Below are 16,926 nucleotides of genomic sequence, written 5' to 3' on the forward strand. Positions count from 1 at the left end.
CAATGGATGGGGATGAAAACAAAACATGGTGAAGCTAGAGTACAAACCAATGTACTTCAGACTTAATCCATCCCACAGGACACCCAGGCCCACCTCAGCTCCATACAGACCTCAGTCTCACACAGCCACTATGTCCACAGAACTCTGGATCCCCAGGACCTTAAGATGCACACAACCCTCAAGGCCCATAGAGAACTAGAACTCACAGGACTCCAAGACTCACAGCAAACCAGTCTGCGTGGCCCCACAGCTTAATATATCTGAAAACACTTAATTCCTCAGGTAGCCTCATTCTGAGGTAGACAACAGTTTTTAAGCCCTATGCTTTTGAAGACTGAAAGAAACAAAACTACTGATCTAGACTCAAGGCCGAGGACAACTCCAGCTAGTGACAGTCACAGCCATCATGTCCAGTAAATCTGGGGAGTGAAAACATCAGGATGCCAACAACCCCAATGTGCCTGGGATGTATCTATCTTATGATTAAAAGTCCCACTTACCTATGTCTGGTTCCCCACATCCAAGAAAAGACAACAACTCTCAGAACCTGTCCTTTTGACTCAGTCAGCTGGAAGGATAAGCTTGAACTTTAAGATTTACCCATGTTTACACCTGCTCATCTTTCTAAGAAAACTTTCTGGCTATCTGTCAGAAGCAGCATTCTGGGAGCAGCCTACCCTCGTCTCCCAACTTTGACCCAAGGGAACTCTGTTCCCACCAGCAACTACTAGTCAGTTCTCAGACCCTACTCAGCTCAGAGACAGATGGGCTGGAGGAGGCGCAGGGAGCCTGTTAATCAGCAGAGAGCCCACACGATGCCCTGCATCCATCTGACTCGACAGCTTAATCTGATGCTAACGCAATGGTGACAGAAACAAATTTTTTTTTCTGCACAATAAAGAATAGTACACCTGGGTCTTCTTGGGATAGCTGGCTAAATTCAGTAACTTTTGGAAATATATCATTTCTTTTCTTTGCCCATTATTCTAGAAACTTCCCCTTGAGTGTTAAAAGCCTTACTAACAAGAACAGTGGCATACCCAGAACAGAGCGCCTACCACCACCGTGCTGAGAATGTGACATACTTGCTCATTTGATTCCCTGTCACCTGACACAGGCACAGGAACCATGGCTGGCACGATCCTAACTAGATGACAATCTGGAAACACTGAGACTCTCAATCTCTATTTCTGAGACCTTCCATGAACTCTGGAATCTACACATAAAGGAGCAGGACTAGTAAAGCCTGTGAGCTCCAACTCCTCTGCACCACTCTGACCTAACCATGTGTCCACCCAGGTCTCTGCACCTATAGTTCCTGCACCTGGAGACCTCTCCCCAGATCTCCCAGTAGTTGCCTACCTCTCATGCTTAGATCCCAGCTCAGAAGCCATTCATTCAATAGGGCTGTTTCAAACTGTGATGATTTAGATGGGAAGTGTCCCCATAATACTCAAATGTCAAAAGTTTGATCTTCAGCTAATGTTTCCTATCACTAAGACATGATTGGATACTAAGGGTTCTGACCTAATCAATGGACTCATCCACTGATGGATTTGTACTATGATAGTACTAGAAGGAAAAGACTAATTGGAAGTAGGTCACTGGGGCATACCCTGGAAAGACACTGTGACCTTGACTCTATCCTTTCTCTTTCACTCTCTTCTCCATTTCCCGGTCTGTGCTTCTTGATGGCCATAATTTTCTACCTCTGTTAGAGGCTCAGAAACAATGGAGTCACTCACCAGAGGCTCAACATGAGCTAAAACAAACTTCCCCTTAAATCATTCTCTTGGGTACTTGGTCACAAAAAACAAGAATCTAACTTACACAAACATATCCCACCACTAACACCCCTCCATGAAGGCCAAATTCTTTACTGTCTCCCAGATGCCCTCACGAGTACATAGAATACAAATACATATCATCTACCCACTCTCACCTACTCAGACCTTCAAGAACACAGCCCTTGAAGACAGGGGCTAGCACAAGCCTGCTATGTCTTCTCCCAAAAACCCAGGTACTAGAACAATCCCACTGTGCAACGTGGGAAGGCAGTGCCCAGTGTGAGGGCCTTGGACTGTGACAGACAACTTCATGGGGTCTTTCTCTCAGGAACGGGTCAGTTATGACATGACTTAGCCTCCTTTCTCCCTTCTGCAGATGCCTGCCTGCCCTGTGCTCTTCAATAGAAGTTGAAGCAACAAAAGGCCCTTAACAGATTCGACCCTGATAACCAACATCCCAGCTCCAATACTGTGAGCCACAAACCTCTTTTCCTTATACACCACCCAGTCTCAGGTATTCTGTTACAGCACTCTGAGCCCACTGGCCCTCAGAGTATCTTCCTGCACCAGGAACACAAGCAGAGCCCCACAGGAATCTACCACCCAGTGGGAACTTCTCCTAGGTCTTTATGTAAGCAAGCCAAGCACACACTTAACTTCTAATTTGCATCCTGATGTGACTGTACACCTAAAACCTGTCAGTGTAGTTTTAAGGATTGCAGGACTACCTACAGAAAGTACAGGTTGCCCCCCACAGAGCTCAGGCTGCGGTGGAGGTGCCTGTTAACGAGCCACCTTCCTCCCTGCTGGCATCTCTGCCTGAATGAGCAGTTGAAATAAGGCAATCAATCCCCTCCCCCCAGAGTCCAAATGCCAGGAAAGGCAGACAGCATGTTTCTTTAAAATCCATGTTAAATAAAAGCATATCCTCCAAACATTCCCTACTTCCAGAATAAGAAAATGACCCTAGCTAAATGGCTCTAGCTTTTAATCCCACCTCTTAGAAGGTAGAGGCAGGAGGATTAGGTGTTCAAGGTCATTTTTGCAGACATGGTGAGTTTCAGGTCAACCTAGGCTACATGAGATCTGTCTTAAAAATCAAAACAAAATAAAAGAACAAAAGAAAATAAAGAAAAATGACCTTCTATGTAGTTGTCTTTTCTAACTAGTCTCCCCTCTCACATGTACCTCAGTCAGCTGATAAGGTTGTTCCCATGACCTCCAGAGGCACCACCCCTTCACTGCCAGACTCCACATGACCTCCACTGGCTCCACCCCTCACTGCCAGATCCCAGTGTTGACCTTCCTTGTCTCCCCATCTGAACAACAAGCAGGCAAATAATCTTCCTAGGGATCAGAGCAATGGCCTGTTACCCTCACACTCCTCACATGGTACAGGCCCTCCTGAAGTTGTCCCACACACTGGTCCCTATACTTTACTCAAACTGAAGTCCCTGCTGACAGGTCCCCAGATGTACCCCAGAGTTCATGGTCCAGGGCTCTACCTGGAATATCCTATCCCTGCCCCAAACATTCCCCCACCAACAAGAAATCTCACACGTACTGCTCTAGACACACACTGAGGAGGACCGTGCAAGGGTCCCTGTCTAGCAGAGACAGCGGGGTGGATGGTCCACGAATAGTGCTTGGATGCTTCCTTCCTATTCTGGCAGGAAGGTGGGTAGATGGTCCACAGATACTGCGTGGACACTTCCTTCCCCCTCCAGCCCCAGTGCATTTGCCCTTCACTCACTAAGGGGTGTGGGGCAGAGATGGACCACAAATAGCAAAGCATCTACAGGTAGGTTCTTGTCACTACATCTGCACTGCATTCATTCCCAGCTAAAGAGCTGCACATTCTTCATAGTGTCCTGAGAGCCATCATGTAGGAGCAGACTCAGATACAGGCTTTTCTTCGTCATCGAGGATAAAGATTGGTGACACTGGCCAGAAAGCCTTCATTGAATATACAAGCATGTGTTTGTAGACACAGGGTTCCACCCCACAAAAGCTCTCCAGCACCCTTTCAGCCTACTCATTGCAAAGAATGCTCCACACAATAGTAAGAAGCGTGCCTGTGGTCAACCAACAAATATGTCCCATGTACCACTGAAACCCAGCTTCCTCCATGTAGAGAAAAGAGAATGCCAATACTTGCCTATTCCTCTTCAGCTAAGCCTGAGCATTTGGTAAGTTGGTCTATGATACAGAGAGCCAACCTTTAGCTGAACCACCATACGACAGCTTTGAATGAAGTTCCACACAACCTCACGTCACAATGTCAAAAGGCGGGACACCCTAGCTAGGTAATGCCATGCAGTATGCCTTCAACATCCCATGATTTAATGATCCACACAAGGTGAAAACCCACTCAAACAAAACCTATTCCCCATCTGCTAACATGTCTCCAGAGCTCTGATATATTGGGGGCCGGGGAGCACATATTAGTTAGTATCCTGGCTGACAGTTCTCAGGGATACAGTGCAGTGGGGAAGGCATGGTGGTAGGAGGTGCCAGATCACATTGTATCCACAGTCAAGAAGCAGAGTAATGAAAGCTGGTGCTCAATGGTTTTCTCCTTTTTACTCAGGCTGGGACTGCAGCCCATGGGATGATGTCACCACATTGAAGGTGGGTCCTCCTATCTCAACCCAATCTAAAGGTGTGTTACCACAGGGATTCTAAATTCCATGAAGTTGACCGTCAAGATTAAATATCACACACCAGGTGTGGTGGCCCACACTTTTGACCCAGCACTCAGGAGGCAGAAGAGAAGGATCACATTCAGTTGGAGGCCAGCCTGGTCAACATAAGATCTAGGCCAACCAGCACCACATAGTGAGACATGGACTTAAAAAAAATTAACCGTTACAAAGGGGCTTTGAGACAAGATTTCATGTAGCCTGGGATCCCCTTGAATTCACTATGTAGCAAAGAACAGACCTAAACTCCTGTTTTTGCCTCCATCTCCTAAGCACTGGGTTTCAGGTACGCACAACAAGCCCTGCTTCCGTTCACTGGTTTTTGTTGTTGTTGTTTGTTTGTCTGTTGACAGAACTTACCCAGCAGACCTAAGTCATCCCTTGTTACTATGAAATGAGCAGTCACATGAGGGAAAAGTCTAGACAGCCTAGTGTCACCCTTGATCCTGACCAGGATCGTCATGTGGGATCATATGTCTGCTCCTTCAAGATAGTCATAATAGATTGGAGATGTCAGGCTGGCTGGCCCTGGCAGCACATCAGGAAAACATGGGAAACAAAGATGCTTGCTCTTGACACCAATAATGACTATATCTGGGTATATATCCTCTCGGGGGCCCCGCTGCAGCTGACCTCCTGAACAGAGGGATCACGAGGCCAAGCACTTTGATAACTCTCAAAAGCAAAGATCAGAACTGGCAACAGAGCACACGAGTTCCACAAATGAGACCTTAAGAAGCCCAGCACCTCAGAGCAGCCACACCTAACACCCAGACCTGATGACGAGAGAAGTCTACAGCCTCTAGTCCTGCTCCAGCAAGCACAGCTTTCTGACTGTCAACTGATACCATCCCAAAGCAACTATAACCACTACTCAGAGCTCACCAGGGCCTGGGCACCAGGATCCGTCACAATACCACCCCCATCACACCCCACAGAATGAGACCAAGCCTTAGAATCACCTTTCTCAAACTCATGGCAGCCATCTTGTCTCCAGGAATTTCGCAGGTGACCACTGTGCACAACTCTAGCTGAAGAAGCCTGCTGACTGGGCTATGGAGAAACTAGGATGTTGACTATCCAAAGGGCAGTGTGTGTGCTGGCTGAGCTGGAAGGACAAAGGGCTTTTAACTGAGACTGTGGGTTTGAAAGGAGGCTTCCACCTGCGCTGTGCTTTTCATTTATAAAACAAGTATTCATTTATGACTGCATGTGGTTCCTACTCAGGTAGATAGAACAAGTCAATCATTCTCTCTGCCAGACAAGGAGAGGCCTGGGATGGAGTGGTTAGCAGCTGCCCATCCCACCCATTATCTGACTCCATCAACATCACATCATTGCCGTCTCTACGTGTGGCACTAACACTTGTTATATAACTCCCTTTCAGCTCCAAAAACATATTTGGGTTTGTATTTGAAAGCTGGGCCTCAGCTTCCTATCCTGGTCAAGCCAGATACCCACCTACACCTACAGTGTGTGTGTCTCTCAGGAGGTCCACAGTCATCAAAGACACAGATGAGAATCCTAGCCAAATACCCATGCCAGCTGGGACAACAATGGGGCCCAGCTGACATGGGACCCACCTCCCCTATCCAAGCCCCACTCTTCTGGCCTGCTTCCTACCCAGGCTAGATCAGTGGCCAGATACCCACCCACAGGCTTGCCTCCTAAGTCTCCTAAGACATAGAGCTCAGCTTACACAGGGACCACCCACCCTGCTGAGCTCCATCTTCCTACTGATCCACATCTCCATCAGCCAGATCAGCCAGCTGATACCCTCCCACACCCCATAGCCTATCTGCCTCCCAGGAGGCCCAAAGAAACCAGGGACACAACCTGCCCGCCTCCCAAGAAGAGGTCTGCAGTAGCCAGGGACACAGGAGACCTGCTCTAGCCAGAAACACAAAACACCCATACTAACCAGAGATAGCACTGCCTGCCTCCAAGGAGGCTGGCTCTAGTCACAATAGTAGGAATAGAAGAGGGTGATGAATCCCAGCTCAAAGAACCAGAAAACATCTTTAACAGAATCATAGAAGAATACTTCCCTAACCTAAAGAAAGAGATGGAACCAGAAGATCCTGGGCAGATATAATCCAGACACTAAGAGAGCACAAATACCAGCCCAGGATACAATACTCAGCAAAACCCCCAATCACCATATATGGAGAAATCAAGATATTCCATGACAAAACCAAATTTAAACAATTATCTTTCTATTAATCCAGCCTACAGAGGATACTGGAATAAAATCTCTAACACAAAGAGGATAACTACACCCCCCAAAACACAAGAAATTAAACATTTCACAATATAGCCAAAAGAAGAGAATCATACACACATAATACCACCTCTAGCAACAACAACAAGAAAACAGGAACTAACAATCATCTGTCTTTAATATCTCACAACATCAATAGACTCATCTTCCCAATAGAAAGGCACACGCTAACAGGCTGCATACATAAACAGGATCCAGCATTTTGCTGCATAAAAGAAACACACCTCAAGGACAAAAACAGACACTACCTCAGAGTACAATGCTAGAAAAAGTTTTCCAAGCAAATGGTCCCAAGAAGCAAGCTAGAGTTGCCATTCTAATATCCAATAAAATAGATTTTCAACCAAAAGTTATCAAATGAGATGGGGAAGAGCACTTCATATTTATCAACAGAAAATTCCACCAAGAGAAAATCTCAATGCTGAACATCTATGCCCCAAATGTAAGAGCACCCACATTCATAAAAAGAATGTTACCAAAGCTCAAAACACACATTGAACCTTACACAGTAGTAGTGGGTGGCTTCAACTTCCACTTTCACCAATGTACATGCCATTGAAACAGAAACTCAACAGAGACATAGTGAAACTAATAGAGGTTATGAACCAAGTGAATTTAACAGATAAACACAGAACATTTCACCCCAAAACAAGAGAACACACATTCTCAGCACCTCATGGAACCTTCTCTAAAATTGACCATATAACCAGACATTTAAAAAAGCCTTAATAGGTAGAAGAAGATTGAAAGAATCCCATGCATTCTATCAGATCACCATGGACTAAGGCTAGAATTCCATAATAGCAAAGACAGAAAGCCCACCTACTCATGGAAACTAAGCAACTCTCTGCTCAAAGACAACTTGGTCTGGGAGAAATATAGGACTTTATAGAATTCAATGAAAATGAAGACACATCATACCCAAACTTATAGGAAACAATGAAGCAGTGTTAAAAGGAAAATTTATAGCACCAAGTGCCCTCATAAAGAAATTGGAGAAATCCCATACAATCAACAGCACACCTGAAAGCTCTAGAATAGAAAAAAGCAAACATACCCAAGAGGAATAGATGGCAGGAAATAGTCTAAATCAACCAGGTAGAAACAAAGAGAATAATACAAATAATCAACAAGACCAGGAGCTCGCTCTTTGAGAAAATCAACAAGATAGATAAACCTTTAGCCAAACTAAAGACCACAGAGATAGTATCCAAATTAACAAAATAAAAAATAAAAATAAAGACATAATAACACAAACTGAGAAAATTCAAAATATCATCAGATCCTACTACAAAAAGCCTATACTTTGCAAACTGGAAACTCTAGATGAAATGAATGATTTTCTAGACAGATACCATATACCAAAGTTAAATCAAGGCCAGGTAAACTAAACAGTCCTGTAACCTCTAAGGAAACAGAATTAATCACCAAGTCCTCCCAACCAAAGAAAGCCCAGGGCCAGACAGTTTTAGTGTAGAATTCTACCAGACCTTCAAAGAAGAGCTAAAACCAATACTCCTCAAACCATTCCATGAAATAAAAACAGAAAAATTACTACCTAATTCCGCTATGAAGCCACAGTTACTCTGATATCTAAACCACACAAAAACCCAACAAAGAAAGAGAACTTCAAACCAAACTTGCTTATGAATAACAATACAAAAATACTCAATAAAATTCTCTCAAACTGAATTCAAGAACATATCAAACAATCATTCACCACAATAATGTAAGCTTCATTCCAGAAATGGAGGAGTGGTTCAATATACAAAAATCCATCAACATAATATACTATGTAAACAAACTCAAGGAAAAAAGTCACAGGATCATCTCATGAGATGTTGAAAAAGCCATTGACAAAATACAACACCCCTTCATGTTAAAAGACTTGTAGAGATTACAAATTCATGGCACATATCTAAACATAATAAAAGCAATATATAGCAAATTAACAGCCAACATCAAATCAAATGGAGAAAAACTAGAAACAATCTCACTAAAATACAGGACAAAGACAAGGTTGCCCACTCTCTTCCTATCTATTCAATATAGTACTGGAAGTTCAAGGCAGAGCAATTAGGTCATAAAAAGGGATTAAAGGGATTTAAATTTAGAAAGGTGGAAGTCAAGATATCACTATTTGCAGACATATAATAGTATACATAAATGACCCCAAGATTCCACCAGAGAACTCCTACAGCTGATAAACAACTTCAACAAAGTGACAGTATATAAAACTAACTCAAATCAGTAACCTTCCTTTACACAAATGGTAAGCAAGCTAAAAAAGAAATTAGGGAAACAACACCCTTCACAACAGCCACAAATAGTATAAAATATATTGATGTAACTCCTACCAAGAAAGTGAAAAATCTGTATGATGAGAACTACAAATTCCAGAAAAAGAAAATTGAAGAAGACATCAGAAGATAAAAAGATATCTCACACTCATGAATTGATAGGATTAACATAGTAAAAATGGCCATCTTAGCAAAAGCAATCTACAAATTCAATGCAATCCCCATCAAAATTCCAACATAAATCTTCACAGACATGCTAAGAGCAACTCTCAACTTCATATGGAAAAACAAAAAACCCAGGATAGCAAAAACAATTCTCAACAATAAAAGAACTCCCAGGGAAATCTCCATTCCTGACCTCAAGCTGTACTACAAAGAAATAATAATTAAAAACAAAAAAACAAAAAAAAACATGGTTTTGGTACAGAAACAGACAGGTTGATCAGTGGAAAAGAATGGAAGACCCAAAAGTAAACTCATATACCTATGGGACACTTGATCTTTAGCAAAGAAGCCAAAAAACATACAGTGGGGAAAAAAAACATACAGTGGAAAAAGGAAACATCTTCAATAAATGGTGGTGGTCTAACTGGCAGTCTGTATGTAGAAAAATGAAAATAGATTCATATTTGTCACCTATCAATAAGCTCAAGTCCAAGTGGATCAAGGACCTCAACATAAAACCAGAAACATTAAATCTAATAACAGAAAAAGTAAGGAAGAGCCTCAAACTCATTAGCACAGGGAGAAATTTCCTGAACAGAACACCAATTAGTCAGGCTCTGAGATCAACAATTGATAAATAGGACCTCATGAAGCTGAAAAAGCTTCTCTAAGGTAAAAGACACCATTAACAGGACAAATCAGTAAAATCTTCACTAACCTTACATGTGACAGAGGGCTAATATCCAAAATAAAGAACTCAAGAAGCTAACCTGCAAAAAACCCAATAACCCAATAAAAAATGGGGTACAGAGCTAGACAGAAAATTCACAACACAAGAATCTCAAATGGTGGAGAAGCACTTAAAGAAATGTTTGAAGTCCTTAGTCATTCAGAGAAATGCAAATCAAAATGATCCTGAGATTTTACCTTACACCAATCAGAGTGACTAAGATCAAAAACTCAAGTGACAGTACATGCTGGTAGGGGTGTGGAAAAAGAGGAATACTCTTCCATTGCTGGTGGAATTGCAAGGTGATAAAACCACTCCAGAAATCAATCTGGAAGTTCCTCAGAAAATTGGAAATAGTTCTACCTGAAGACCCAGCTATACCACTCTTGGGCATATACCCAATAGATGCCCCACCATAACACAAGGACACATGCTCCACCATGTTCACAGTGGCATGTTCTGTGATAGCCAGAATCTGGAAACAACCCAGATATCCCTCAACTGATAAACGGATACAGAAAATGTGGCTCATTTACACAATGGAATATTATTCAGCTATTAAAAACAAGGTCATCGTGAGTTTTACAGGCAAATGGATGGAACTAGAAAATATCATCCTGAGTGAGGTAACCCAGACCCAAAAGGACATGCCTGGTGTGTACTCACTGATAAGTGGATATTAGCCAAAAGTACAAAACACCTAGGACACAACCCACAGATTGTAAGAAGTGTAAGAAGTAGAAAGGCCCAAGTGAGGATGTTTCAATTCCACTTAGAAGGGGGAAGGAGATAAACACAGGAGGCAGAGGGAGGGATGGATCTGGGTGAAGGAGGGGAGGAGAAAAGGAGGAAAAAGAAGAAACAGGATCACGTATGAGGAGGAACAGCAGAGAAGTCCAGAGGGCCAGGAGAATAGATGATGGAAATGGGCAACCTGGGGAGTTAATGGGGGTACCCTCTAGAAAGTACCAGAGACCCAAGAGGTGAGAGGCTCTAAGGACTCAGTGGGGGTGATCTTAGGCAAAATGCCCAACATTGGGGAAAGATAACTCAAAAAGCCCATCTCCAGTAGATAGACAAGGTCTCAAGTGGAGGGACAGGGTTTCTAAGCCACAGTCAAAATTTCTAACCCAGAACTAACTATTCCTGTCTAAAAGAACTGCAGAGAAAAAAAAAATGAAGAAGAGATTGAAGGAAAGAGGCGGTCCAGTAACCAGCCCAACTTGGAATCCATGTCATGGGAGGCTTCCAAAGCCTGACTCTATTACTGATGCTATGATGTGCTTACAAAGAGGAGCCTGACATGGCTGTCCCCTGAGAGTCCCTACCAGCAGCTGACTTAAGCAGATGCAAATACTTACACCCAACCATTAAACTGATGTCAGGGACCTCTATGGTTGAATTAGGGGAAGGATTGAAGAAGCTAAATGGGAGACGCCATAGAAAGACCAGCAGTCTCAACTTACCCAGACCTCAGGGAGCTCCCAGAGACTGAGCCACTAGCCAGGAGCATACATGAGCCAGCCCAAGGCCCCTAGCACAAATATAGCAGAAATCTGCCTGGTCAGGCCTCAGTGGGAGAAGATGAACTTAATCCGTAAGATACTTGAGGCCCCAGGGAAGGAGAGGCCTGATGAGAGGGGAGCACCCCCTTAGAGGCAAGGGGGAAGAGGAATGGAATGAGGAAGTGTGGAAGGAGGAATCTAGAGGGAAAATATGGGAAGTAGAGGAAAGATGAGAATATTAATAAATAAAGTAATAAAGGTTGAAAGATCCGGTCCTTACCTGAGAGACAATGCTCCTAGAGAAGAAATGTAACACAGCCTACTCAGAGGGCACCAAGGAGGGAGGCAAGCCATGCATACCCATGCTTCACACTTGTACATAAAGCTACTGCCGGGGTTCTGGTCACATCTGCATCTGCTGTCAGAACCACAAAACCAATTTATAATATGATGATAACATGTTGGGTTTGAATGTGGAAGAGAGTCACATGTCTCTAAAGAGTTGAAAACGTGTTCATAAGCCGGAGCAACTTACACCAAGCACAGATGGATCCGGTTGGAAGAGAGCCCTGGAGCTGCTCGCAGCTAAAATGCTCTTCCCTGTCTCCCTAAAGATGAACTCAAGGGCTCACTACAGCAACCAGAGTCCTCTAGGAGTCAAAAGGCTGATTATACCCTCAGGTCCCTAGGCTTACATCCTATCTTCCTGCCATGGGACCCTATTACCCACCTTGGGGACTAGGGTTCTCATAGATACCAACAGAGTTCAGACCACTTTGGGTCAGTCCATGAATACCCACTCACTCCTGGAGAGCAATGTTGCCACATCTAGCCTTTCTGGAGCCCATGTTGGCTCATACATACCAACAGCAGACCAACCTGAAAGTGACAACACCACCATTCGTCTGGGTTTTAATTCAGCTAAGTTTACAAATGAGAAGTAACTGTCTGTTCTTTATTCTATCTCTCCATCTAACCGGCATCCCCATGTCTAAAGTCCCAGATCCTACTTTGTTCTAGAGCCATTCTCTCTCCTCACCCACTAAAGTACAGACAACAGTTGTTGGGATCACAAAATCTGTCAATAGGCTAAGAGTACTCTGAACTACTATCCCTATGACTCAATTTGTCAGTAAAAACTGCCACCAGCGCTGTGCTTGCAGAAAAATGTCCATAAATGCATTATTGCAACTGGCAGATCGATGTCTATAATAAAAACAAATAGATTTAACAAGAGCCTGCTTTTACGAGCTATGCCATTGGTGGACTGTGCATTTGGTGTCACCCTCAGACTTCTGGGAATGGGCCCCAGAGCCAAGCTGGATGTGGGACTGACTTCACAAGTGTTATGGGTGGGAAATTATTCTAACAAGAAAATTTTAGCAGCAGAGTGGACGCACCAGGCTCTTATCGCTCTCTCGATGTCCCTTTTGTGGTTGTCCGTGACAACAAATAAAAGCTGTAAGATATTTCTACAGAATTTTTTAACTGGTCCTACTTGTACGTTGAAGACCAAAATGAGCTCACTCCAGCTGGGAGTGCAGAAAACAAATCTCAACCACCAACAAGAGTGTCACCAGTGTGACTGTGGCCCCTATGGAGAGCCTGTCTATTTGTTTACTTCAATGGGACAGACTCTGGAGCAGCAAAGTGTAGGAGGCTAGCCTAATCCAGGGATGCCTGGTATCATAGTAGACCCAGACCATGACTGCCTTCACATGGAAACCACATCTGTCAAGGCACTGTTTTCTTCAAAGTCACAAAAGGTCACCAGAGGATTTAGTCCCCTTCTTAAGGTGAATCATTTTAACAGCTACAGAAAGAAGTAAGTCCCTCACTGCGTTCCACATAGCATTGCGTGGCTTTCCCCAAACTGCACAGCCCTCCTCAGTGAGTCTTTTATTGCTACTAATGTTTAAGTCATCAGAGAGTCTGACTGTTGCCGCTGGCCAATGGCTGTCTAAGGACACACAGTGCCACACTATATTTAGGCCACAACGCTGAGTCTCCAACGTTTACCTACCTATGCCCAGCACAGGCCTCCACAGCAAACAGAACGAGAAAATCCATCTTGTTAGCCACAGCAGAGCAGCCAGCCAATGCAGCAAGGCTCTGACCTCCTCACTCCTGGACAAATCGTCTCTTTCACTTCAGACCCAGACCTGGTGTGGGCCAGTTCGTTTATCAGTGTCTGTGGGCGGACGGGCAGAGGTCACTCTGCTCAGATGAACGCTGGTCTATAGGCCTCTGGTTTGAACCTTCATGTTTTATGTTAAAAACAGCCTACAGCCAGACACCAATGCCTTCAGCCAGTCACACACCAAAACATGCCCAGGCATACCTGTGCTAGGGTCCTCCAGAGTCTGTGATGCTCGAGTGTGACGTATGCCCAAAGGCCTGGAGGAAAGTGTACACACAGGAGGCACTTTACACCAGGGTAGGGCATTAGCAGGGTCACAATGACATGTGAAAAGACAGGCCTGTACCCAACTTTCATGAAGCACACAACTTTTTGTACTTTCCCATGGTACAAAATATTATGGTCTCAGTAGACACCATGCCTGCCTTGAACTTTGACCTTTTCTAGGGCTAATGGTATGTGATCCTTCCAGCTAGGAGAAGCCACAGACATAAGTAGGTCGATCCAACCTGTGCCCCACGGGCCACTTGTGACAGAGGACAGCTACAAATATGGCCTGACGAAAGATTACAAGCTTATTAAAATACTATGAGATTTTTGGTTTTTTGGGGGGTGTTTTGTAACTCAACTGCATGATTTTCAAGTGTAAACTTTATAGCTAACAATGTGATGCATGTCAAAATGTTGGATGCCATTCGAGTCTGGAGCACAGTTCACGGTGCTATTGGCTGGAGCTATTCAGGTTGTCAAATATGTGAAATGTCTTTTTTTTTTTTTTTTTTTTTTTTTTACTTACTGTTTTCAGCTTACTCAGGGGTTGGAGGTAACCATATCTCAAGTACAGACAACAGTTCCACTTTTGTCACTTCCTATTAAAACCAACATCTAAGAAAGGCACAGACAGGGAGAGGTCATGATGGCCTGACTGTTGGATCCTTAACATTTGTGCTCCTTAAAGTCAGAACAGTTATAATAACTTAAGTGGGTTGTTTGGTTGTTTGGGTGGTTGTGTTTTGGAGACAGTTTCATCCTGGCTCAAAGGAGCCTAGAATGACTACGCAGCCCTTCGAGCAATCCTCCTGAATCAGCCTCTCAGGTATGAGACTACAAACTTGAACCACTACACTTCATTTTCTAATTAAAAAAAAAATGTGAAGGTTACAGTGTTTGAGGTCTCCCTTCTTGTCCGGGGAAAAGAAGGCCCTGTCTGGCTGTTTCAGCCTTTTCTTTCTTTTTTTTTTTTTGGTCAACTTGATACAAGCCCAGGTCATCTAAGAAGAGGGAACTTCACCTGAGAAAGCCTCTATCAGACTAGCTGTGTTTTCCCTACTGATGAGCTGTGCAAAGGCCCAGCTGGGTTCCCTGGGTACGTGCGTGGTCGGGGCTGCGTGGTCGGGGCTGTGTAAGAAATCAGGCTGAGTAAGTCATGAGGAGCAGGCGAATAAACAACATTCCTCCATAATCTTTGTTTCAGTTCCTGTCCCCTACTTGACTTCCTGCCCTGCCTTCCCTTCAGGGCAAACTGTTATCAAGGCACGTAATAAATAAAAAATAAATCCCCAAGATTCTTTAGTCAAGGTGTTTTATCAAAGCATTAGAAAACAAAGCCAATGACACTCCTGTTTCAGCAGGCCCAGTGGAGTAGAGACCAGCCCAGATGGGGCCCACTGATCTAGAACAGGGTCCAAAGCCTTTTGCTCTTTACAGAAAGAAGGTTGCTGTCCAAGACACAGCCAGCTTACCAGCACACCTGAGACTCTGCTTCTTAAGCCATGGTAACAGCAGAAACCCTTTCAAAGACATGCCACATATTAGTCAAATCCTTACTACGGAAGAATGTTTTTACGTAATTGAAGAATAAAAAAAAAAAAAAACTTCCATAGATCCTTGCAGCCTGGTTCCTCCAGACCTCAGAAGGTAAGGTACTATTCCACTGCCAAGCTATGTGAAGAACCAGAGAGTGGCCAGGAAGGGATGAAGCCTCAGGTAGGCCATTAGTGCAGGACCATTCTGTCCTGTCACTCTCAGGGTCTAGGTCCGTAACACAAGACCTGCAGATATCAAAAGACAAATGAAGTTAAAATCATCTGGGATCAACTGTCATGGAAGTGTAACAGAGACTCTGCAGGTTGTAGAATAGCCTTTCCAAAAGCTTCTTCCTGTGTCTGAGGATGGTCCAGCCAAGCCTTCAAATGCACACATATACCTTGCTTCTCCGAACACACAATCAGTTTCTGGATGAGACAGCTAGGAGTAAAACTTACATAACAAAAACCTAGACCCACTGGGAGAGGAGGGCATGTACTGTTTACTCTCTGAGGTTTTAACCAGATGTACCTAACACCAGCCACAACCTTGCAGGGACCCGAGACTTGGTTATTTTCTCCTACTCTCAAGAAAGAAGGTTCTATGAACAACACGGGCCTACTGCAAGTGGATCTGAGCAGGTGCTTCTAGAAGCTTCCTCAAAGAAGGGTGAAGTGGATCCTCATGCCCTCGTCACCAGTGAAGGCAAAGAGGAGAAATCCCCAGTCACCAGGTAGACTGGTCTACGAACCCTGAGTCTAGGTAAAGTAGAGCAGTCTGAACAGAAGGGGCTGAGGTCCTGGAGAAAGAAAGGAGCCCTCAGGACAACTCCAAGCCACGACTGTCTCCCTGGACTCCAGACTTCAACTCTCTCCAGGGAGGGAACCACACGGTGCCCCAAAACTCACCAGCTTGCAAACTGTGCAGAAATTCCGCAACTTGGAACGGTACACTGGGTCTAGATGCCCAAGGGCCTGGCTCTGCCACTGGAAAGTATGGTTCGCAGGCTCGTGCACGGGATGGGGGCGGGACCTGGCGCGGGGCGGGGCCTGGTGAGCGGGGGAGGAGCCAGGTTGCAGACGGCGCCGAGCTGTGGGGGTGTGGTCGGAGAGTCTAAAGCCGGTCTGGTACGCGGAGGCGTGGCTGGGCACTGCCGGAAGAGGGGCGGGGAGCGTAGGGCGGGCTCTCTGCTGCTGAGCACGCCCAGTGCGTGACGCTAGGCCGCTGCTCCGTGCTTCCTCTCTGGCAGGCCTCTTCTTCCAAGATCTGAAACCTGTCCTTTGCCCATCCTAGACTTCACTCCTCCTCAGCCCTCTGGAGCCGGGCTGTACCTTCTCACCTCGTCCTCACCACCCCAAGTCCCAGTTTACCGGCTGAGGCACAGTCGGCCAACAGCATGCACCCAAGGGGTGGTGGAAGCCCTAAGCCCACTAGGAATTTGAATCACTGCCCATCTGGGCCAGGGCTGTATTTCAGGTTCGTCTTGGTTCTTGCAATCGTAATGGCTCAA

General features: G+C 44.7%; 1 protein-coding gene across 1 annotated transcript in view; it reads right to left on the reverse strand.

Moving 5' to 3' along the window:
- The window catches only part of MGMT (O-6-methylguanine-DNA methyltransferase), a 227,555-nt gene extending 211,163 nt beyond the window's left edge, over positions 1-16,392 (reverse strand). The window contains exon 1 of the mRNA XM_080911427.1: positions 16,325-16,392. The gene's annotated coding sequence lies outside the window, so the exon portion shown is untranslated. The remainder of the gene's footprint in view (positions 1-16,324) is intronic.
- Positions 16,393-16,926: the final 534 nt, after the last annotated feature.

Source organism: Micromys minutus, assembly GCF_963924665.1.
Source record: "Micromys minutus genome assembly, chromosome: 2".
NCBI lineage: Eukaryota > Metazoa > Chordata > Mammalia > Rodentia > Muridae > Micromys > Micromys minutus.